Below are 23,550 nucleotides of genomic sequence, written 5' to 3' on the forward strand. Positions count from 1 at the left end.
GCATTTTCATTCTAAAATCGTACTCCAAACCCACCAGGTGTATCCAAGATATCCTGCCTCAGCCTCTGCACTGACTTGGGAGTGAATTCAATCCTTGACATCTCTCCTTTGACTTCACCACCCTCAATTCCCCCTTCCACATCTCCTTTTATATAAACTGTCTTCCTCGTATTTGTAGCCCACACCTTAATTTGACATCTCCAGTGACCTATCTACTCCATAACCACGCTCACCATCAAAGCTATCTGCAATAAAACGTTGTATTCCTCAACATATCCATCCCTTTTTCAATATACTTCCTCTGTATCCAGCCGTGGAAACGATTCTCTCCGAAACCATTTATCACGCTAGTTTTTGTATCATTTTCCCCATACTTCTGCAACTGATTTGCTCAACCTATTGGGTACCTTAATTCGTAAGAAAGTTTACTCTTTCGTCCGTTATTTCCTTGGTATGACCTCCATCTTCATTCACTCGTCTTATAAACTTGACTGTATCAAATAGCTTCACCATTCATCCACAAGCTAGATGAACAAAGTACTCAGGTCTGCAAAACTGTTTGCTTCCTGGAGAGCAAAGATAATCCACTGCATATTTTCTCCAATACCAATAGCCTCCTTAAACATACATCTCCCATCATCACCTCAACAAGTGTAAGAAAATCATCACAAAAATCAATTCACCTCCCCGTACTTTCACTCTGAACCCATGTTTTCCTACCATTTCTTCCCACGCTGACTCCAAGCCCAATTTGATTACGTGACCCATCTTCTGTTCCCAACCTAATTCAATCTAAACTGCTTACCACATAATATGCAGCTGGTACATTAGTTGAAATTATAAATGTTTTATTTGCTACAGGTACCATACCCCCACCCTTTCAAAACCATAATCACTACCTTCCACGCTGTCTTTTCAAATGAACATCCCATCAGAATCATTCCAATCATGTTTCCGCCCTTAACACGAGCACGAGAGCAGTGTATTTTGTAATTCTAACCACAGTACATTATATCTCCCCTCATTCTCTTAGCTGGCTTCTCTCCAATTCTGTCCTGGCTCAACTGATCTGCTTTTCAAACCCTCATTTGTGTCTCTGTTACCTCCAAACTTAAATGGCTGGCCTCCCATTTACCCTCCACCTACCCTCAAACTTGAGGTCAACCTGGGGGTGAAGAGGTCAAATATTGGGTCTAAGTATGACTCTCTTCAAGGATCTAATTTAATCATGTGCTGCCATCCATGCATCACGAAAGGTGGTACGGAGGCGGTGGGATATCACTTAAAAACATGGAAATTAAGCTTGGGTTAATTAAAATGGTGGACGGAGGAGTGGAAAATGGCGGGCGCGGGTTTGTTAACGAAGATGAAGGGACAAATCAAAATATATAAAAAGGAGCCGGGTGCCTCGATCAACTGCTTTAGTGCTCGACTAACCGAGATTATTCCCCCTACCCCCCCCTCCCGTTCGGCTTGTTGAGCTTTGGAATGCCGGTTCTTTCACACACGCACATTTTAAACTCCTCCGTCTCAACAAAAGATTTAGACGAACCGATCCCTGCGCTGGGGTGGGCTACAATTTTACTTATAAACCGGGATTTTAGCTTCTGACAAGTTGCAGCCGTACGAACACACACGTTTCAATTCATCATTCTGAACCGCGAAAAGGGGGGGGGATAAAATCTAGGACCTCGCCCAGATTCGGCCGCGGGCAGAGTCCCGAGGCTCGGGTTGAGCGGCCGCCGCTGACGGGGACGTTAAATATCTGCGTTTTTTTGCTGCTTTCCCAGCTCTGGCCTGACCACACTTGCTTCTTCCGCATTTTCCTAGGGGTTAGGCTCTGACGTTACGTATTACGACGGCGGCGGGAGCGAGGAGCAGAGTCGAGTCAGCCCCTCCTCCTCCTCCCCGCAGCCATCAAACAACAAAGCCTGATTGGCAGGGCTAGGCCCGACCCGACCCTCCAGCGCTCGGCCCAGCCAGGAAAGGCTGAGCCTGCCAGCCAACAAGGGAAGCGAAACGTCCCGAAATCGGGCCACCGGCGGCCAGGTTGACTCACCAGGTAAGGGCAAGGGCGCCGCCGCGGCCGCTGGGCCACCTCTCTCCGAGACCGCTTCCCCTGGCGGGGGGCAGCCGGCGGGCGCTCGCGCGGCAGCTCGAGAGCGGCCGTTAGGAGCAGTGGCGGTTGGTAGGCCGCGAGGAGGCCGCACTTAGGCCACGAGGGTTTCCCCCGTCGTGTTGAGCTTTAGGAAGGCCTCGGTGGAAATCTGTTCCAAGTTAATTTTTAAATCAAATCGGTCAAGGGAGGGGGGGAAATCCGAGGCGAGAGGTGGCGGCGGGCGATCTTTCCTTTTGTGTTTGAGGGAGATGTCGGCGAGAAGGAGCTGCCGCAAAGGCACATTGTGCGGCTCATGGCGGAGACAAAATGTCGGCTGGGGGCAGGGTTGGAGGAAGGCGTCCAGCGCCATCTTGGCGGTGAGTGGTTTTCTTTTTCCCCTCACTGAGGGGCAGCATGGAGTCTCTTCCAACCCCCTCCTCCAACCGGCTCCCGAGTCACCTTTTGTTTTCCCTCCCCTCGACTCGACTCCGAGAGGAGAGCAACTCCGCGATCCGGTCACTTCAAAGGGAAAAAAGTAATTGGAAAAAAGAAGTCCCGCGCTTTGCGCCGTGACCGGATTTTAAATTCGACAGACGCAGCCGTTGCTTTGCGCGCGAATTTTTTCTCCTGCGGTGTTTTGTTTTTTTGTCGTCTCCTTCCTGGCGGTGCGGGTCGCTTTCTGAGAAGCGGCGTGTGGGGCTTCTTCGACTGTGTCCAGTGCAGACTCGATGGGCCGAATGGCCTGCGCAACACCGTAGAGATTCTGTGCATCCTGGACTGTCCGCCATTTCCATCTTCATTGTCGTCATCGCCTGACAGACACTGCGGCAGTTTTCTTTCCCGCTCCTTCCTCTCAATCAACACTACCGGTTTCATAATGCATCTCTCGCCATTCTCCGCATTTAACTCCGCTCTCCTCTCCCATGCAGTCAATTGAGCGCTTTTAAGCAACAATGTCACCTACCCAAAGTACTTTTTGCAGCCGGTTATTTTTGTAAAGTAAGGTCAGCTTTAAATCCTTGGATTTGAAACGTTCTGGTTAACCTTGTTTTCCGACTTGTGATTGGGGAGGAGAAACGCGGCTCTGAGTTTCTTTTAAAAAAAAAACATGTTCCGTACATTCAGTTTACAATGCATGACAGGCGCGCTCCGTGTTTTCAGACAAATTTCTCTGGAGGGACAGAGGAGCCAGCTCATTATCCATCTGCAAAATAATCTCAAATAATTCTGGTTTGATTTTTTTAAACGACTATTTGCATTTTTTTTTAAAGAATAACTAGAATGCTCGCTCTCCAGTTTACTTTTTTTTAAAAGTCCGAAGATGGAACTTTTTCTGTGGAAGCGAGCACCCAATACCAGCTTCAGGCACTTATTTGCATCTCCTGCTTTGCTTAATCATGTGGGCTCACACTTCGAGCAACTGAATTGAAACCAACCGAGTTCATTTTGTACAGGACTTGTGGAGCCGAGATCTTATTCCCCCTCCGTTTTTCTCAAGTGGGCCGAAATAAGCGGCACTAGCCAGTGCTCGCAATTCAAAAAAAATCTTCATACTTTATTTCTAAAAAAAATATGTGCAAGAATGAAGAAAAGGCCTTGGTTTTCCGAATTTTCTGTGCAGTTCAGAAATTTCTGAATTTTGCACGCATTCCCATAGAATCCCTACAGTGCAGAAGGAGGCCATTCGGCCCATCGAGTCTGCACCAAAAGAGCAGCCTAACTAGACTCACTCCCATGTACTATCCCTAAAACCTCACCTAACTAGCATATCTGGACACTCCGGAAAGGGGGGGGGGGGGGGAGCAATTTTTAGCATTGGCAATCCACCTAACCTACACATCTTTAGACAGTGGGAGGGAACTCCGCAAAGCACTTGGTGGAAACCCACGCACTGGGAGAACATGCAAGCTCCACACAGTCACTCGAGGCCGGAATCGAATTTGGGTCCCTGGTGTTGTGAGGCAGCTGTGTTGACCATTGTGCCACCATGCAGCACCGTGGCTCAAGTTCTCTTACAGTCTCATTATTTTCTTTCTATAAACTGTATGCATATATTTAAAGAGAACTGCATTTTGACCATATGAAAGAACCAGCGCATAAAATTTGGATTTGTTTATTGTCACGTGTATCGAGGTATTTTTCTGTGAGCAACTCAAACAGATCATTTAGTACATGAAAATAAAACAAAAAGAAAATACATAATAGGGCAACACAAGGTACACAATGTAAATACGTAGACCACCGGTCTTCTGTCGAGCAGGCTTAGCATTTTACGATGAGTTGAAAGGTCCTCAAAATTCAGCATCTGTTTTGCCAATTTCTTCAGCAAGAGAACCTGTTAAGATGGCCCAGGTTCCATGGGGCATTAATAAATATTAAATGGCCTGCACAAAATTATACTTTATAAAAAGATCTAATAGCAGTGGCAATTGCAAATTTTAAAACTGCACACCTTGATAGATACATAGAACATACAGTGCAGAGGGAGGCCATTCAGCCCATCGAGTCTGCACCGACCCACTTCCACTGTAATTCCTCCTAACCTTTTTGGATACTCAGGGCAATTTAGTATGGCCAATCCACCTAACCTGCATGTCTTTGGACTGTGGGAGGAAACCAGAGCACCCGGAGGAAACCCACGCAGACCCAGGGAGAACGCACAGATTCCGCACAGATGTGACCCAGCAGGGAATCGAACCTGGGACCCTGGTGCTGTGAAGCCACAGTGCTATTCACTTGTGCTACCGTGCTGCCCAATTTAGAATTTACATTATTGGGATGTAGAGAAGACAGCTGGGGCAGGACGGAGAACAAAGCAGAACACCAGCAATAGGAAGAGGTGACTGGCAGCAACAGAATTTGGAACACTAGAGTCAGCAAGATCAGTAGAGATATGAAAATCCATGACAAGAAAAATATAGTTAGCTTTTTATAGAAAATCCCTTTTGAGAGATAAATGAATATGGTGTTTTCCAACGTGATTACTGACTTAATGAGTTATGAAAGTCCACCTTGGTCATATAATACCCTAAATAGTTTGGTGTATGTTCTCTTTTGGGGAGGGCGGCATATGGGGCAGTGGTTAGCACTACTGCCTCATGGTGCCGAGGACCTGGATTCAATCCCGGCTCCAGGTCACTGTCCGTGTGGAGTTTGCATATTCTCCACGTGTCTGCGTGGGTCACAGCCCCACAACCCAAAGATGTGTCGGGTAGGTGGATTGGCCCATGCTAAATTGTTCCTTAATTGGAAAAAAGATTTGGGTACTCTAAATTAAAAAGTGTTCTTTGGGCATTAAGTTTAAAAAGTCTATGTGGAGAAATAGGACTGTGAATAGCTCATTCAGATCTGCAATTGATGTGTTTGGCCGAAGTTCCTCGTGCGTACAATTTTGTGACATGGGAACCATATGTTTCTATGATTAGCAGTTACTTTTAACACTCCTGATTTTATTGTAGATGCTGAAAATTACTGCTTCCTTGGAAATTAATAGGTATGAAGTATCAAATGGGCAGCACGGTAGCATAGTGGTTAGCACAATTGCTTCACAGCTCCAGGGTCCCAGGTTTGATTCCCGGCTTGGGTCACTGACTGTGCGGAGTCTGCACGTTCTCCCCATGTGTGCGTGGGTTTCCTCCGGGTGCTCCGGTTTCCTCCCACAGTCCAAATATGTGCAGGTTAGGTGGATTAGCCATGCTAAATTGCCATTAATGTCCAAAATTGCCCTTAGTGTTGGGTGGAGTTACTGGGTTATGGGGATCGGGTGGAGGTGTGGACTTGGGTACGGTGCTCTTTCCAAGAGCCGGTGCAGACTCATTGGGCCTCCTTATGCACTGTAAATTCTATGATCAATGAAGATCAAATGCATGGATTGTGGTTTTGCCTGAATATTTGTTGCAACTGAGATATGAGTTTAAAGCTCTTTTAAGCTTGATACAAACCTAGAAGAAATTGTTTCTAAAGAGCTTGATGTGCCAAAAGTAATTTCAATGACGAAGTGCATTATACTATTTATGCTACCAAACAGGAGCTTCATGAGCACATTGGTTCCTAATTACAACTGTAAGTGGCATGGTATCCTGAAAACTAACTTATCCATGCTAAGGTAGATGGAAGATACGGTTCAAATTTCCTCTGTTTCCACTTGCAATTTTGCATGGTTGGGCACCTGATGAAGCCAGTGGACTGCTATTCATGTAAACTTTCATTTGCCAATAATATATATCAGCTTTGGCAAGAAAAAAAATGGAGGTGCTTTTTAAAAAAACAAAATGCAATCTTTAATGCATGATTTGTACAAAGACTATTTTATTTCATTGTCTGCCTTCACTTATTTTCACTTACCACACAACCATTGGCATTTTATGAAACTACTACACTCATGGGAGGGGGAGAAATGGGAGCGTGTCAGGCTTCCAATGAAACTGCCCAATATCATGTTTTCACCTGTTCCAAAGGCATTGATATTTTCAATGGAATAAAAGCAGAACATGTTGGTAATGCTTGTAGGGCAGTGGAAGCAGGATTAATGTTTTAGGTTGCCGACCTTTCGTCAGAATTGTGAAAAAGGTAAGAGTAGGTGCAGGTACAGAGGTAAGAAAATTGGGGTAATGGGGTGGAAGGCAGGAGTGATTAAATTACAAAAGGGTTAATGGTTTAAGAGACGAGACAGAGTGGTAATGGGACAAGTGAAGTGTCTCGAACAAAGGTATGAGTGACCGAATAATGAACAATTGCTGTCTGAACCAAAAAAAAGAGGTTACAATCTAAAATTGTAACATTCATTGTTCAATCCAGAAGGCTGTGAAATGCCTGATTGAAAGATATTTCTTGTGCTTACATTTAGCTCCAAGAACAAAGAGATCAGGATTAAAGCAAATTACTGCGGATGCTGGAATCTGTTCCCAAAGAGGAAACCCTGGAAAATCTCAGCAGGTCTGGCAGCATTAATAGGGAGAGAAAAAAGCTAACTTTTTGAGTCCAGGTGACCCTTTAGGGTCTTTTCTCTCCGTACAGATGTTGCCAGACCTGCTGAGATTTTCCAGCATTTTCTCTTTGGAAACAAAGAGATCAGAGCGGAAGCATGGTGCAGAATTTTGTACTTATACTTTTAATGGGTATGGTTCCATGGGTAACCGTCATTCTCTCTTAGCTTCTGCAAGCAGAAATGATTAACTGCAGGTTTTCAAATTATGAGTTGGTCATAAGGGAGTGCTGTGAGTATTTATTTTCTTAACCTGCGGCATATTGGCAGCTGTACGCACCTGGTATGCCTTTGCTGAGACCAGTTAACTCAGTAGCGACTGAGGGTCGCTACTTGCTATGTCTGAGAGACAAATCTATAAATCATCAAGTGAAATCTGTAGGGGTGGGCATGAGAGTTAAAAATTCCATCAGGAGGGCAGCACAGTGGTTAGCGCTGCTGCCTCACGACACCGAGGTCCCGGGTTCGATCCCGGCTCTGGGTCACTCTGTGTGGAGTTTGCACATTCTCCCTGTGTTTGCGTGGGTTTCGCCCCCACAAGCCAAAGATGTGCAGGTGGATTGGCCATGCTAAATTGCCCCTTAATTGGCTGAAAAATGAATTGGGTGCTCTAAATTTAAAAACCAAATTCCATCAGCACAGAGTTACTATTGAAACCTAGTCAACATTATATTGTGGGTATTAAAGTGAATGTATGTATGTATTCCATGTAACTGGAGGAGGGGATTAAGTGGAGAATTCCAGTCCTTTTCCATCAAGGATTCCTGGATCATCAGTGCGCTAACAGAAAAATAATGCATTTTTCAAAGTTTGTTGAGCACTTTGCTAGCATCTTTGTTTCTATTATAATTTGAGAACCTGCATTTTGCTAAACAAAGAGACATAATAAAAATTTAGCATCTCAGTTCCACCTCTGGGGAAAAAATATGTTTTCTATGGTTGTTCTTCATTGTTTACATTATTTGGATAGGGCAATACGGTGGCACAGCAGTTAGCACTGCGGCCTCATGGTGTCGCGGACCCAGGTTCGATCCGGGTTACTGTCTGTGGGAAGTTTGCACATTCTCACCGTGTCTGCGTGGGTTTCACCCCCACAATCCAAAGATGTGCAGGGTAGGTCAATTGGCCACTCAAAATTGTCCCTTATTTGAAAAAAAAGAATTGGATACTCTAAATTTAAAAAAAAAAAGCTTTTTTGGAAACTCTGAGATTATATATTTCTGTCAACAGTATTTGCCCAGAAAAGAATTGAAGGTTTGGAACCTGAAACTATTTTATGTACAAGAAAGCAGCACAGTGATTAGCACTGTTGCTTCACAACACCAAGAACCCGGGTTCGATTCCAGGCTTGGCTCACTGTCAGTGCGGAGTCTGCACGTTCTCCCTGTGTCTGCGTGGGTTTCCTCCGGCTGCTCCGGTTTCCTCCCGCAAGTCCCAAATGACGTACTTGTTAGGTGAGTTACACATTCTGAATTCTCCCTCTGTGTACCCTAACAGGCGCTGGATGGTGGTGACTAGGACATTTTCACAGTAACGTCATTGCAGTGTTCATGTAAGCCTACTTGTGACACTAATAAAGATCATTATTAGGTGATTTGAGCCACTTGAGATACTCAAATTTGCTCACTTTTTGACCCCGATTCAATGCTTCACTTTGTCACTACTATACAAAGAATTCCAGATTTACTGCAACTATATACCGTATGTATCAGAATGTACATGCCCTCTGTTGGTAACAAAGGATTTCTCAGTCTGGTAAATAATCTTACTGCTGAAGAAACTAGAACAAGAGTGCCATCTAGTACCATCTGTTCTTCCTACAAGTTCATAAACAGATTTACTATTATACAAATTAAGGATGGGCAATGAATGCTGGACTATCCAGCAATGCCACATCGTGTGAAAGAATAAAAAAAGTTTAATAAGCCACAATTCAATTTTTGAATAAAAAGCTAAATGTTTCAGCTGCTGGAATTTGGAAACAAAACAGGCCAGGCAGCATCTACAAGAACAAAACGGTTGACATTTCAAAAGAGTTGGAAAATATTATATAAAAGCAAATTACTGTGGATGCTGGAATCTTAAACCAAAGAGAAACTATAATATTTTCCAAAGAAAAAATGCTGGAAAATCTCAGCAGGTCTGGCAGCATCTGTAGGGAGAGAAAAGAGCTAATGTTTCGAGTCCAGTTGACCCTTTGTCAGGGTCATCTGGACTCAAAACGTTAGCTCATTTCTCTCCCTACAGATGCCAGACCTGCTGAGATTTTCCAGCATTTTCTCTTTGGAAAATATTATAGATGAATAGTGCGATCAAGGGTCTACACCCATTGCTGACATGCAAGTGGTCCCAGCATTTCTGTTTATTTCCAATTTTGGTGTCACTTAAACTCTTTTGGGCAAATTGTAGTACAAACAATGTTTCCCTCTTAGTATCTATCTACATACATTGTCAATTTATAGCTACAGATGGTTAGATTTGTAATTACTACATTTTTAAATCTTAGTTTCAAACTGTTAGGAATTTGTTAAAATCACTAATAGGATCTTGTTTCTTCTGAGGTTTACCTCAACTTGGAATAATGGTGGTTGCCGTTTTAATGACATTGCAGCTTTTGCCTGTCTTGGTTCCCTTTGCATTGCCAGTACATGTTAATGGGTTGACATGCCTTTCGCGATAGTGCAAAAGGCTTTAGAAATATCCCTCTGTTATGGTACCAGTTTTAATTGTCTTCATCCCTTCAAATGTGAATTGCATTCAATTTTCTTCTGTTACACAAGTATCCTTTTCAAAATCCATCTGAAACTTACCTCGGGAGAAAATATGTGTTTTTTTAAAAAAAATTCAGCAATGGGTGTTGTAAAACCTTCCAATAGCCATAATAAGCAAGAAAGGAACATGTACATTGCTTAATCAAGGAGCACCAGCCACGTTAGATTCCATTCTTACCTAGGTACAAACACATTTTCCAGCAAGGTTTGCTGGGTTTATACAGAGCTGTTTTCAAATAAGCCACCATGCCCTCCTCCACTCCAGGTTAGTTCAGAAAACCCATTAACTTGGCTTGGCTGCAGCTTCATGTCTGAAGACTCAAGTGTATACATTGCACTGCTACCTTATTTGCCCACCACAATATTTGGCCGGGCTGTCATTCTCTCTGCAGTGTCGAGTGCAGATCCTATTCCAGGGTTATTCGGGAGGCTGACAACAAGTCCGGACCTCTGACCAGCTGACTGTCTATTCCTTTTGACAATCTTGAATCTATGGCCCTTTGTTCTTGATCACTCAATTACTGGACACAGCCTCTTTCTATCTATCCTGTGTCAGAAGTGTGTATTTTAAAGCTCTCTATTTTATCACCTTGTAATCTACATTGATCTAACAAAAGCCTTTCTTGGTAAATTTATTTCTTCAGATTAGGCAATGTTCTAGTGAATCCAAGTTGTATCATCTCTAATGTTTCAGCATGCTTCCCAATGGGGCTGTTTAGCACGGGGCTAAATCGCTGGCTTTGAAAGCAGACCAAGGCAGGCCAGCAGCACGGTTCAATTCCCGTTAGAGCCTCCCCGAACAGGTGCCGGAATGTGGCGACTAGGGGCTTTTCACAGTAACTTAATTGAAGCCTACTTGTGACAATAAGCGATTTTCATTTCATTAATTTCATTTTTTTCAATGTACCTCTGCTCTTCCACAGTATCAAACATACTTCAATTTAGAGTATCCCAGTAATTTTACCAAAATGCAGCACCTCACATTTGTTCAAATGTAGAAATTAAGAATTCATGGGGGGAGAAAAAGGCTATTTACCAACATCTGTTTTTGTAATTTTATGAGATCAATAAATATTTTATTGAACAATTGTATATTTATATATTTTGGTATATATGATAAAAGAACCCACAATAATATTTTGAGATTAAATAATCTTAGAAAATGTAACATTTGTAATAATGTTAATGAATGTGGGTAGAACTAATTCACAAAGATGCATACTGTAGCCAGTTTGCTTGTCTCGGTCTAATGAAACCATTTTGAGATAACTGAAGTTGTCTTGTCAGAAAATGTTATTTATCATGTGGAAAATGGTGTATGATATTGATTGGAGAATTTCTAAAAAAGGGAGATGAAAATAAGCTAAATATTTCACTATTAGTGCAGTCAGTATCTTCAGAAATAAAAAAACTTGTGAAGTGGAAGCTATTAAAGAGAAGACCAATTAAAAAGCAACAGCTGTAATAGCAAGTTTGCGAACGAGGCCTGTTTGGTTGAAGGCTAAACTGGAACTGCATGGAGTAGTCTCATGCATGCATGTCATTGGTTGGTTCAAAATGGATCTTTGTACTTCCATGTAACTGTTAACTTGAATTAACAAAATCCTGAGTAGTGATGTTGCCTGTAATGTAACAGCTTGAGGTTTATTTGGGTTACCATGTTAATTTTGTCTGTTTATAAATGAGAATTTAAGAAATATACTAAATTTAAGAACATTGCTAGCCTATTCACCAATATTCCACTGAAGGAAGCCATGTATTTGCACTGCAGCACTATATCATGGCAATCTAGACCTGCCACCATTAGGCAAATCAGCATTCATTGAGCTTATGAACTTGGCAACTCACTCATTTGAGTTTAGCTAGAATTACATCATCTATACCCAAATAGATGTTGTTATCATGGAACCCCTCTAAGTCCAGCTCTCCCAAACAACTTTGTTGGGTTGCATATAAACGCGTCTTCGATGGAATGACGCCTAATCTCCTACCCTTTGAATATTTCCAATATGTGGATAATACATTTGCTATATTTCAGTCCGCATCTGCATGTAATAATTTCCTTGCGTATCCTTAATGGACTCCTTTGAAATTCAGCAGTCAAATTAATTCCCCTTCTTGATGTACTAATTGAGAAATCTGTTTGGGGGCTCTTTACCACGGTTTCCCATAAGCCTACTGTTACTGGTCAATGCGCCTTGCAGTTCCACAAGTTATAAGATTGGCCTTAACGGCAGCCTTGAAATAGGGCTCCAGCCATTTTGCTCACCATGTAAGCTGAAATAGGGTGCAACGTAGACATCGTACGGGATTACGGTGACCCGAAGCAGATCATTTTGCGCTGTACATCGTGCAAACCCATGAGCAGGCCTAAGGCCATCACCTTTGGCCCTGAAAAGTGCCCGTCTGCCTTATTACCCTGGAAGGACAAGGCATCTTAAACATTTGAGCAACAAGTGAAACTAGCTGTTTCACGCTGCTACTATGCATAGAACATTACAGCGCAGTACAGGCCCTTCGGACCTCGATGTTGCACCGACCTGTGAAACCACTCTAAAGCCCAACTACACTATTCCCTTATCGTCCATATGTCTATCCAATGACCATTTGAATCCCCTTAGTGTTGGCGAGTTCACTACTGTTGCAGGCAGGGCATTCCACGCCCTTACTACTCTCCGAGTAAAGAACCTACCTCTGACATCTGTCCTATATCTATCTCCACTCAATTTAAAGCTATGTCCCCTCGTGCTAGACATCACCATCTGAGGAAAAAGGCTCTCACTGTCCACCCTATCCAATCCTCTGATCATCTTGTATGCCTCAATTAGGTCACCTCTTAACCTACTTCTCTCTAACGAAAACAGCGTCAAGTCCCCCAGCCTTTCCTCATTAGATCTTCCCTCCATACCAGGCAACATTCTGGTAAATCTCCTCTGCACCCTTTCCAATGCTTCCACATCCTTCCTATAATGCGGCGACCAGAATTGCACGCAATACTCCAAATGCGGCCGCACCAGAGTTTTGTACAGCTGCAACATGACCTCATGGCTCCGAAACTCAATCCCTCTAACAATAAAAGCTAACACACCATACGTCTTCTTAACAACCTTCTCAACCTGGGTGGCAACTTTCAGGGATCTATGTACATGGACACCGAGATCTCTCTGCTCATCCACACTGCCAAGAATCTTACCATTAGCCCAGTACTCTGTCTTCCTGTTATTCCTTCCAAAATGAATCACCTCACACTTATCTGCATTAAACTCCATTTGTCACCTCTCAGCCCAGCACTGCAGCTTATATATGTTCCTCTGTAACTTGTAACATCCTTCCGCACTGTCCACAATTCCACCGACTTTAGTGTCATCTGCAAATTTACTCACCCCATCCTTCTACGCCCTCCTCCAGGTCATTTATAAAAATGACAAACAGCAGTGGCCCCAAAACAGATTCTTGTGGTACACCACTAGTAACTGGACTTCAGTCTGAACATTTCCCATCAACCACCACCCTTTGTCTTCTTCCAGCTAGCCAATTTCTGATCCAAACTGCTAAATCACCCTGAATCCCATGCCTCCGTATTTTCTGCAGTAGCCGTGGGGAACCTTATCAAACGCTTTACTGAAATCCATAGACACCACATCAACTGCTTTACCCTCATCCACCTGTTTGGTCACCTTCTCAAAGAACTCAATAAGGTTTGTGAGGCACGACCTACCCTTCACAAAATCGTGTTGACTATCTCTAATCAAATTATTCCTTTCCAGATGATTATACATCCTATCTCTTATAAACCTTTCCAAGATTTTGCCCACAACAGAAGTAAGGCTCACTGGTCTATAGTTATCGGGGTTGTCCCTACTCCCCTTCTTGAACAAGGGGACAACATTTGCTATCCTCCAGTCTTCTGGCACTATTCCTGTAGACAAAGATGACTTAAAGATCAAAGCCAAAGGCTCAGCAATCTCCTCCCTAGCTTCCCACAGAATCCTAGGATAAATCTCATCCGGCCCAGGGGACTTATCTATTTTCACACTTTCCAGAATTGCAAACCCCTCATCGTTATGAACCTCAAGCCCTTCTAGTCTAGTAGCCTGAATCTCAGTATTCTCCTCGACAACATTGTCTTTTTCCTGTTTGAATACTGACGAAAAATATTCATTTAACACCTCTCCTATCTCCTCTGACTCCACGCACAACTTCCCACTACTGTCCTTGACTGGCCCTACTTTTACCCTAGTCATTCTTTTATTCCTAACATATCTATGGAAAGCTTTAGGGTTATCCTTGATCCTACCTGCCAAAGACTTCTCATGTCCCCTCCTGGCTCTTCTTAGCTCTCTCTTTAAGTCCTTCCCAGCTAACTTGTAACTCTCGAGTGCCCTAACTGCACCTGCATGTCTCATCTTTACATAAGCCTCCTTCTTCCTCTTGACAAGTGTTTCGACTGTTTTAGTAAACCACGGTTCCCTTGCTCGACCACTTCCTCCCTGCCTGACAGGTACGTACTTATCAAGGATACACAGTAGCTGTTCCTTGAACAAGCTCCATATTTCCATTGTGCCCATCTTCTGCAGTTTTCCTCTCCATCCGATGCATCCTAAGTCTTGCCTCATCGCATCATAATTGCCTTTCCCCCAGATATAACTCTTGCCCTGCGGTATATACCTATCACTAAAGTAAACGTAATCGAATTGTGGTCACTATCACCAAAGTGCTCACCTACCTCCAAATCTAACACCTGTCCTGGTTCATTACCCAGTACCAAATCCAATATGGCCTCGCCTCTCATTGGCCTATCTACATACTGTGTCAGGAAACCATCCTGCACACATTGGACAAAAACGGACCCATCTAAATTACTCGAACTATAGAGTTTCCAGTCAATATTTGGAAAGTTAAAGTCCGGCATAACAACTACCCTGTTACTTTCGCTCCTATCCAGAATCATCTTTGCAATCCTTTCCTCTACATCTCTGGAACTTTTCTGAGGCCTATAGAAAACCCCTAACAGGGTGACCTCTCCTTTCCTGTATCTAACCTCAGCCCATACTACCTCAGTAGACGAGTCCTCATCAAACGTCCTTTCTGCCACCGTAATACTGTCCTTGACTAACAATGCCACCCCTCCCCTCTTTTACCACCTTCCCTGAGCTTACTAAAATATCTAAACCCCGGCACCTGCAACAACCATTCCTGTCCCTGCTCTATCCATGTCTCCGAAATGGCCACAACATCGAAGTCCTAGGTACCAACCCATGCCGCAAGTTCACCCACCTTATTCCGGATGCTTCCGTCATTGAAGAAGACACACTTTAAACCACCTTCCTGCCTGCCGGTGCACTCCTGCAACTTTGAAACCTTACTCATGACATCACTACTCTCAACCTCCTGTATACTGAAGCTACAATTCAGGTTCCCAAGACCCTGCTGAACTAGTTTAAACCCTCCCGAAGAGCATTAGCAAATTGCTTCTCCCCCCCCCCAGGATATTGGTACCCCTCTGGTCCAGGTGTAGACCATCCCGTTTGTAGAGGTCCCACCGATCCCAGGATGAGCCCCAATTATACAGAAATCTGAAACCCTCCCTCCTGCACCATCCATGTAGCCACGTGTTCAACTCCTCTCTCTCCCTATTCCTCGTCTCGTTAGAACGTGGCACGGGTAACAACCCAGAGATAATAACTCTGTTTGTCCTAGATCTAAGTTTCCACCCTAGATCCCTGAATTCCTGCCTTACATCCCTATCCCTTTTCCTACCTATGTGGACCACGACTTGGGACTGCTATCCCTCCCCCTTAAGGATCCCAAAAACACGATCCGAGACATCACGCACCCTGGCACCTGGGAGGCAACACACCAACCGCGAGTCTCTCTCGTTCCCACAGAATCTCCTACCTATCCCCCTAACTATGGAGTCTCCAATGACTAATGCTCTACTCCTATCCCCCCTTCCCTTCTGAGCAACAGGGACAGACTCTGTGCCAGAGACCTGTACCCCATGGCTTACCCCTGGTAAGTTTTCCCCCCCCCCCCCAAACAGTATACAAATCGGTATACATGTTACTAAGGAGAACAACCACAGGGGATCCCTGTACTGATTGCTTCCTCCCAGCCCCTCTCACCGTCACCCATCTTTCTTTATTCTTCGGAGTAACTACATCCCTGAAGCTTCTATCTACGACCACCTCTGCCTCCCGAATGATCCGAAGTTCATCCAGCTCCAGCTCCCTAACGGGGTTTCTGAGGAGCTGGAGATGGATGCACTTCCCACAGATGAAATCAGCAGGCACACTGACATTCTGCAGGAGGAACATTGCATTACTTTCCCTGTCATCCCCTCTAGATAAAAAAATAAAGAAAGAGCTTAGCTGTTATTCACTCCCTTTCTCAGCAAGCACTCACTGAGCAACCTCTGCGCCCCGCACGCTAACACCTGAGGGAAAATACAAGAAAAACTACTTACCAATCACCAGCCAATCCCTTACCTGCAGGCTGTGATGTCACTGTTCAACTTCTACCTGCCCTCAAGCCTTCCCCTTGATCTTTACAACGGTTGTTTTTTTGGTTAGAGGAGGGGGTAGGGAGGGAAACACTGAAGATGTGTTTCGGGTTTAATTGTCACTTGACAACAGCTCCTCCACAAACCTTCAAGTTAGGACGACCACAATGCACGTACGCAAAGTTCCCCGCAACAGCCAATCAGCAGCTCCGTTCTATTGCCCTCTGCTGGATGCTTGTCTTCACTTGAACAGCTAGGGTCTCTTGCTCAGGTACACCTTCAAGTTAGGATGACCACAGTGCACGTATGCACATTTCCCCCGCAACAGCCAACCAGCAGCTCCGCTCTACTGCCCACTTCTGGATGCTTGTCTTCACTTGAACAGCTAGGGTCTCTTGCTCAGGTACACCTTCAAGTTAGGGTGACCACAATGCACGTATGCAAATTTCCCCCGCAACAGCCAATCAGCAGCTCCACTCTACTGCCCTCTGCTGGTGCAGTAGCAGCACGGGTAACATTTGCCACTAATAGGATGCTGTTGTCAAGCCAAAATGACGTTCTGCCTATCACACTATTGAGTAACATAGTATATGAATTTCAATGCTAGGTATGTAGGCCATATGTCCCAAAGACTGGCGGATTGTATCAAAGAGTTGTCCCTTCAGCTGTTCGCAGTGGGCAAGGTACAGACTGTACCCAACCAGCCCATGCTTGCAAAAGTGTCCAACATTAGATGTGATTTGCTAATTGTACAACATTTTGCTAAATAATCATCAGTGTGCTAAAAATTACACTGACAACCAATTTAAGATTGTCAGCGGGACTTGCAGTGTGGAGCATTTGCGTGTACTTGAAGCTACGTATATTAATACAAATGGCCCTGGTCTTTGCAAACAAAGAACATGTACGTACATTGTGATTGTTTCAGCTAAACAAAATAAATGACAGCCATTCGCAGGTTCATTTCTCAGGGCAATGCCTTGGCCAATCTGAGTCAAGTTTCCATTTTACATTTCAAACGATGTTTGGCATGTAACTATCAGTCACCATCAATTTGCTCATTTCCCACGGCGGCAACTCTTAACAGTTAGAATCCACTTGTCAACCAATCGGCACTCTCACACAGTATTTTGTTGTATAAGTTTAGGGTACCCAATTCTTTTTTTTCCAATTAAGGGGCAATTTAGTGTGGCCCATCCACCTACCCTGCAAATCTTTGGGGGTGAGATCCACGGAGACATGGGGAGAATGAGCAAACTCCACACGGACAGTGACCTGGGGCTGGGATCGAACCTGGGTCCTCAGCGCGTGAGGCAGCAGTGCTAACCACTGCGCCACCGTGCCACCCCATTATCACACAGTATAAATTTGTTATTTCCTCTCACATTTGTATTTTTGCAAACTGTCCTGATGGGTGCAAGGCAAAAAGCTTTGACAAAATTTTTTATTTTTATTCGGCAATACTCTAGTTCTGTACCACCAAATGACAATTTAAGAACAATGTGACCTTTTCATTTATTACAATCCCACTTAATCATGAATCCGTTCATCTCCCTTCGATATCTTTATTACTTGGTGACTAATATCAAGTTACCTAATTTTAATTAAATACAAATGATTGTAATAAAGAATAGTTACATTTGCAGAAAGTTGCAATAATTAATAGAATGTTAACACCAAATATAGGATACCAGAAATAGAACTATTACTTCTTTGCTTTATAAATCTTTGTTGCGGCAGACATTGTGGAACTTCCTTGTTATAACAACGTCACAAGGTTTATGTGATCCAATTTTATTTTATCAGTCCTTTTATTATGCTGTGCCAACTTTACAGTATTTTGGCAAATGTACAAATTCTCTTCAGAGAAGTAATAACTGTTTAGCCAGATAACTATCTAATCAGAATTGTTGTTAAAGCTAGCAGTTAGCATTTGATTAGTGTATTGCAATTGCCTGCCTTGGCTCACTGGTAAGGCATTTTTCCTCGGGGTCAGAATGTCTTAAGTCCCAAATTGGGACTCTAGAGACTTGAGCAGATGATCTGGAATCTAGCCTGACACATCAATGCAGTACTGAAAAAGAGTGCTGCACTGTCAAAGGAACTATTTTTCAAATAAGATGTAAAACTGAAGCACAGTCTCTGTTTTACGCAAACGATCTTAGCCTGGGAACTTGCAGAAGGGTCGGGAATTATTCAGCTTTGTCCTGGTCAATATATATACCTCAACTAATATACTGTCAATATCTCATTAATGTTTGTGTGAAACTTGGCTGTCATTTTTTGCACGTTACAACAGTGAATAAAATTTTAGTTTTGAAACTGGATCTTCCAATCATAAATTCCTGATCATGGTCTACTGGTTAATTTCTCTGACATTGAATTTTAATGGTGGGTAATTATTTAGTATTTGGTTGGTTGATGTTTGAGAAATCCTTTAAATCTTGTTGAAGGGTTCACCTTTATTAGGCAACCAGCCAGCAACAGATATTTAACCTGCATGTAAATAGATGTTTCCTATTGGCATATGTGGGCACTGTTGGAATGATTTGTCTGCAATTGTCAAAGAAAGAAATAAAAGACTTGCATTAATATTGTGCTTTTCACCATCTCGGGTAGCCCCAGAGTGCTTTGGAGCCACTGAATTATATTTTTTGAATTGTAATCGCTGTTGTAATGTCAGGAACAATGGAAGGGATGTATTGTCTTTTCAGTTCCACTATATTTTAAAAACAATGTAGTCATCTAACCCCAAGTTCATTTAAACAAATTACGTTGAAATATTGAGAAGAATATCCACTTTTCTCATTCAGGGCCCTCAAACAAAAAATGTTGATTATATGGTAACATTAAATATATAGATTCCAAAAGAAGAACATGTATGGTGAAATTGAATTGGACTTTATTTCCTATTAAGTGCTGACTCCTTTTAGCTGCACCTGGATAAGCATGCTGCAATTGGTGATTTTCTTCTATGTACACTGAAAAATTGTTTTCAATGGTAAGTAATTAAAGTACGCAGGGAATGTATACCTAAACAAATCAGTTAAATCTCAAACCGCAAAAATGCTCACAGGAGTATATTGAAAGATAATCTGGCATGGTTTTAGATTGAAGATGTTTGATTTCAAGGATTAGTTCAAGCTAACATTTATTTTATTTAAAAAAAATTTTAAAATCCAGATCATGATTTTGGGGGGGGCAACAATCAATACCAATCAATTTGAGATTGGATGAGAAAATGCAATTCCTTTATTTAACCTCTATGTTCAGCGGTGAATGTTTAAAAAAGGGGCAGGAAGGTGAGAAATACTTTGGCACAGCATTTGACCTTAAACTTGGTGAAGATGGTAGTTTCTGAAGGCTAGTTCTTTTCAATTTTAAACTAATTATTTCAAGTGCTCATTTCCACAAACATTTGTGGTTATAATTGTTGTGAAGCTTTACTCTGGATTATTAATTCAGGAACAGTTTTCACAAGTCTGTGATCTGGGGCCCAGCAGACGAATAGGATATCATGGTAAATTGGACAAATGAATATGTCTTCAAATGTTGTTTTCTAAACAATGTCATTGTAAATGCTCCTCCCCAAAATCCACAAACAGGACTGTCCAGGTTAAGTCCATCGTGTCAGCCTGTTCCTGCCCTATTAAATTAATTTCTTCCTATCTTGACTCCATACTCTATCCTCTTGTCCAGTTCCCACACACCTACACCCACGATTCCTCTGATGCCCTACATCATATCAACAACTTCCAGTTTCCTGGCCCTAACCGCCTCCTGTTTACCATGGGTTTTTCAATCCCTCTATACCTCCATTCCAGGCCAGGATGGTCTGAGGGTTCTCCGTTTCTTCCTCGAACAGAGGCCTGAATAATCCCCATCCACCACCACTCTCCTCCGACTGGCTGAATTGTCTCTCACTGAATAATTTCTCCTTTAACTTGTCGAACTTCCTCCAAACCAAAGGCGTGGCCATGGATACATGTATAGGTCCCAGTTTTGCCTATCTTTTTATGGGGTGTGTGGAACATTCCTTGTTCATCAACAACTTTTTCGGTGCTGCTTCATGTTCCTGGAAAACCTGGAAAAATTTATCAATTTCACTTCCAATTTCCACCCTTCTATCACCTTCACGTGGTCCATCTCCGACACTTTCCTCCCTTGACCTCACTATCTCCATTTCTGTGAATAGACTGTCCACTAGTATCCTTTACAAGCGCACTGATTCCCACAGCAATCTCAACAACAGCTCTTCACACCCCACACTCTGTAAGGACTCCATTCTATTCTCCCAGTTCCTTCGCCTCCGTTGCTTTTTTTCCGATGATGCAATTTTCAAAGCTGTGCTGCTGACATTTCTTCCATCCTTAATTGTGGTTTTCCACCCACTGTGGTTGACAGGGCTCTCAACCGTGTCAGACCCATCTCCTGCACCTCTGCTCTCACCCTTCCCCTACCTCCAAGAACCAGGATACGGCCCTCTTGTCCTCACTTTTCACCCCACCAGCCTCTGCATTTAAGAGGTCATCTTCTGCCAATTCCATCATGATGCCACCACAAAACACATCTTCCCCTCACTCTACCTGTCAGCATTCCGCAAGTACCGTTTCCTCTGGGAGGCCCTGATCCACTCTTCCATTACCCCCAACACCTCACCCTCTTCCCACGGAACCTTCCCGTACAATCGTAGAAGATGCAACATCTACCCTGTTACCTCCTCCCTGCTCACCAAGGGACTAAACAGTCTTTTCAGGTGAGACAGCATTTCACGTGCACCTCCTTCAATCTGATCATGGTTGAATTCAGTGTAGCGTTTGAAAGTGAAAAGCACGTTTCAGATCCTAGAATTTTAGACTTGGGTAAGGCGGACTTTAACGGGATGAGGCAGCAACTGTCCATGGTAAACGGGGAAGTTTCTGTTAATGGGTCAACCGACTTAAGATCAGTGTGGAATATTTAAAGAAACATTGAACGAGATACAGAGCAAGTATATATCCCTGAGAGGAAAATTCTCCACTTCACAAAAACAGCCATGGACAACTAAAGAGGTTCAGGACAGTATAAAACTAAAAGAAAGGGAGTACAAAAATGCAGCACATAGCACAGATCCGGATGAATGGGACAAGGACCAGCAACAGGTCACGAAGCAGCTTATGAGGGCTACTAAAAAGGATTATGAAAGGAAACTTGCAAGGGCCGTGAAAACGCAATAAGAAGAAATTTCATAATCATATAAAAGGAAAGCGGGTGGTGAAGTGCAACACAGACCCATTAAAAGCAGAAAATGGAGATATTGTCAGTGATAATGGGGAAATGACAGACATGTTGAACAATTACTTTGCCTCAGTGTTTACAGTTAAAAAAGGAGGATAACTTCTGTGGTGGGGAAATTGCTGGAGACTATAATCAGGGATGGGGTAACTGAACACCTTGATCAGGTCGAGACAGCATAGATTCGTGAAGGGAAGGTCATACCAAACTAATCTTACTGAATTTTATGATGAGGTGACTAAGATAGTGGACAAGGAAATGACTATGGATGTCATTTAAATGTACTTTCAAAAGACATTTGATCAAGTCCAGCACAAGAGATTGTTAACTTAGGTGGAAGCCCATGGAGTTGAGGGCAAATTATTGACATGGGTAGAATTTACAGTGCAGAAGGAGGCCATTCGGCCCATCGAGTCTGCATCGGCTCTTGGAAAGAGCACCCTACCCAAGCCCACACCTCCACCCTATCCCATAACCCAGTAACCACACCCAACACTAAGGGCAATTTTGGATACTAAGGGCAATTTAGCATGGCCAATCCACCTAACCTGCACAACTTTGGACTGTGGGAGGAAACTGCATCACCCGGAGGAAACCCACGCATTCACGGGGAGAAAGTGCAAACTCGACACAGACACCCGAGGCCGGAATTCAACCCTAGAGCTGTGAGGCAGCAGTGCTAGCCACTGTGCCACCCAAAGGCGCAGGTTATGCTGCAGCTATACAAACTGTGGTTAGACCCCACTTGGAGTACTGTGGCACCACAGCATAGGAAGGATATTTTGGCCTTGGAGGGAGTTCAACATAGGTTTACAAAGTGATCCATGGATTACCGGGTTGAATTACGAGGAGAGGTTACTCAAATTAGATATGTTTTCACTAGAATTTAGAAGGCAAAGGGGTGATCTGATCGAAGTGTTCAAGATATTAACAGGGAAAGATTGGGTAGATAAAGATAAACTATTTCCACTGGTTGGAGATTCTAAAACTAGGGGTATAGTCTAAAAATTAGGGCTAGATTATTCAGGGGAGATGTTAGGAAGAACTGGGTGGCACAGTGGTTAGCACTGCTGCATCAAAGTGCCAGGGATCCGGGTTCAATTCCAGCCTCGGGTGACTGTGGGGAGTTTGCACTTTCTCGCCGTGTCTGCGTGGGTTTTCTCCAGGTGCTCCAGTTCCTCCCACAGTCTAAAGATGTGCAGGTTAGGTGGATTGGCCATGATAAATTGCCCTTATTGTCCAAAGGGTTAGACTGGGTTACGGGGATAGGGCAGAGGCATGGGCTTAAGTAGGGTGCTCTTTCCAAAGGCTGGTGCATACTCGATGGGCTGAATGGCCTCCTTCGGCACTGCAAATTCTATGAACTTTTTCACTCAAAGGGTGGCAGAGGTTTGCAACTACAAACAGCAATTGAAGCTAGATTAGTTGTTAATTTTAAATCTGAGATAGAAAGATTTTTGTTAAGCAAAAATATTAAGACATATGAGCCAAAGGCATGTATATGGAGTTAGGCCACAGATCAGCCATGATCTCGTTGAATGGTGGGACAGGTTCGAGGGGCTGCATGGCCTACTCCTGTTCCAATGTTCCTGTGGTCTATTGCTCCCAATACAGTCTAATCTACATTGGAGAGACAGTGCAGACTAGGTGACCGCTTTGCAGAACACCTTTGGTCTGTCAGCAAGCAAGACCCAGACCATTCTGTCGCTTGCCATTTCAACTCACCGTCCTGCTCTCATGCCCACATGTCTGTCCTTGGCCTGCTGCAGTGTTCAGTGAAGCCTAATGTAAACTGGAAAAACAGCACCTCATCTTCCAATTAGGCACTTTACAGCCTTCCGGACTTAACGTTGAGTTCAATGACTTCAGACTGTGAACTCTCTCCTCCACCTTCACCCCATTTTTGCTACTATCATTTTAT

At 43.4% G+C, this 23,550-nt stretch overlaps 1 protein-coding gene across 3 annotated transcripts in view; it reads left to right on the forward strand.

Moving 5' to 3' along the window:
* The first annotated feature begins 1,555 nt into the window (after positions 1–1,555).
* The window catches only part of LOC140427999 (zinc finger X-chromosomal protein-like), a 58,993-nt gene continuing 36,998 nt past the window's right edge, over positions 1,556–23,550 (forward strand). Inside the window, exon 1 of one of the 3 annotated variants that reach the window (XM_072513938.1) lies at positions 1,556–2,062. The gene's annotated coding sequence lies outside the window, so the exon portion shown is untranslated. Of the gene's footprint in view, positions 2,063–2,179; positions 2,476–8,359; positions 8,537–23,550 lie in introns of those variants that run through there. The other 2 variants (XM_072513939.1, XM_072513940.1) reach the window with 2 other exon arrangements.

This window comes from Scyliorhinus torazame, chromosome 8 (genome assembly GCF_047496885.1).
Source record: "Scyliorhinus torazame isolate Kashiwa2021f chromosome 8, sScyTor2.1, whole genome shotgun sequence".
Lineage (NCBI taxonomy): Eukaryota > Metazoa > Chordata > Chondrichthyes > Carcharhiniformes > Scyliorhinidae > Scyliorhinus > Scyliorhinus torazame.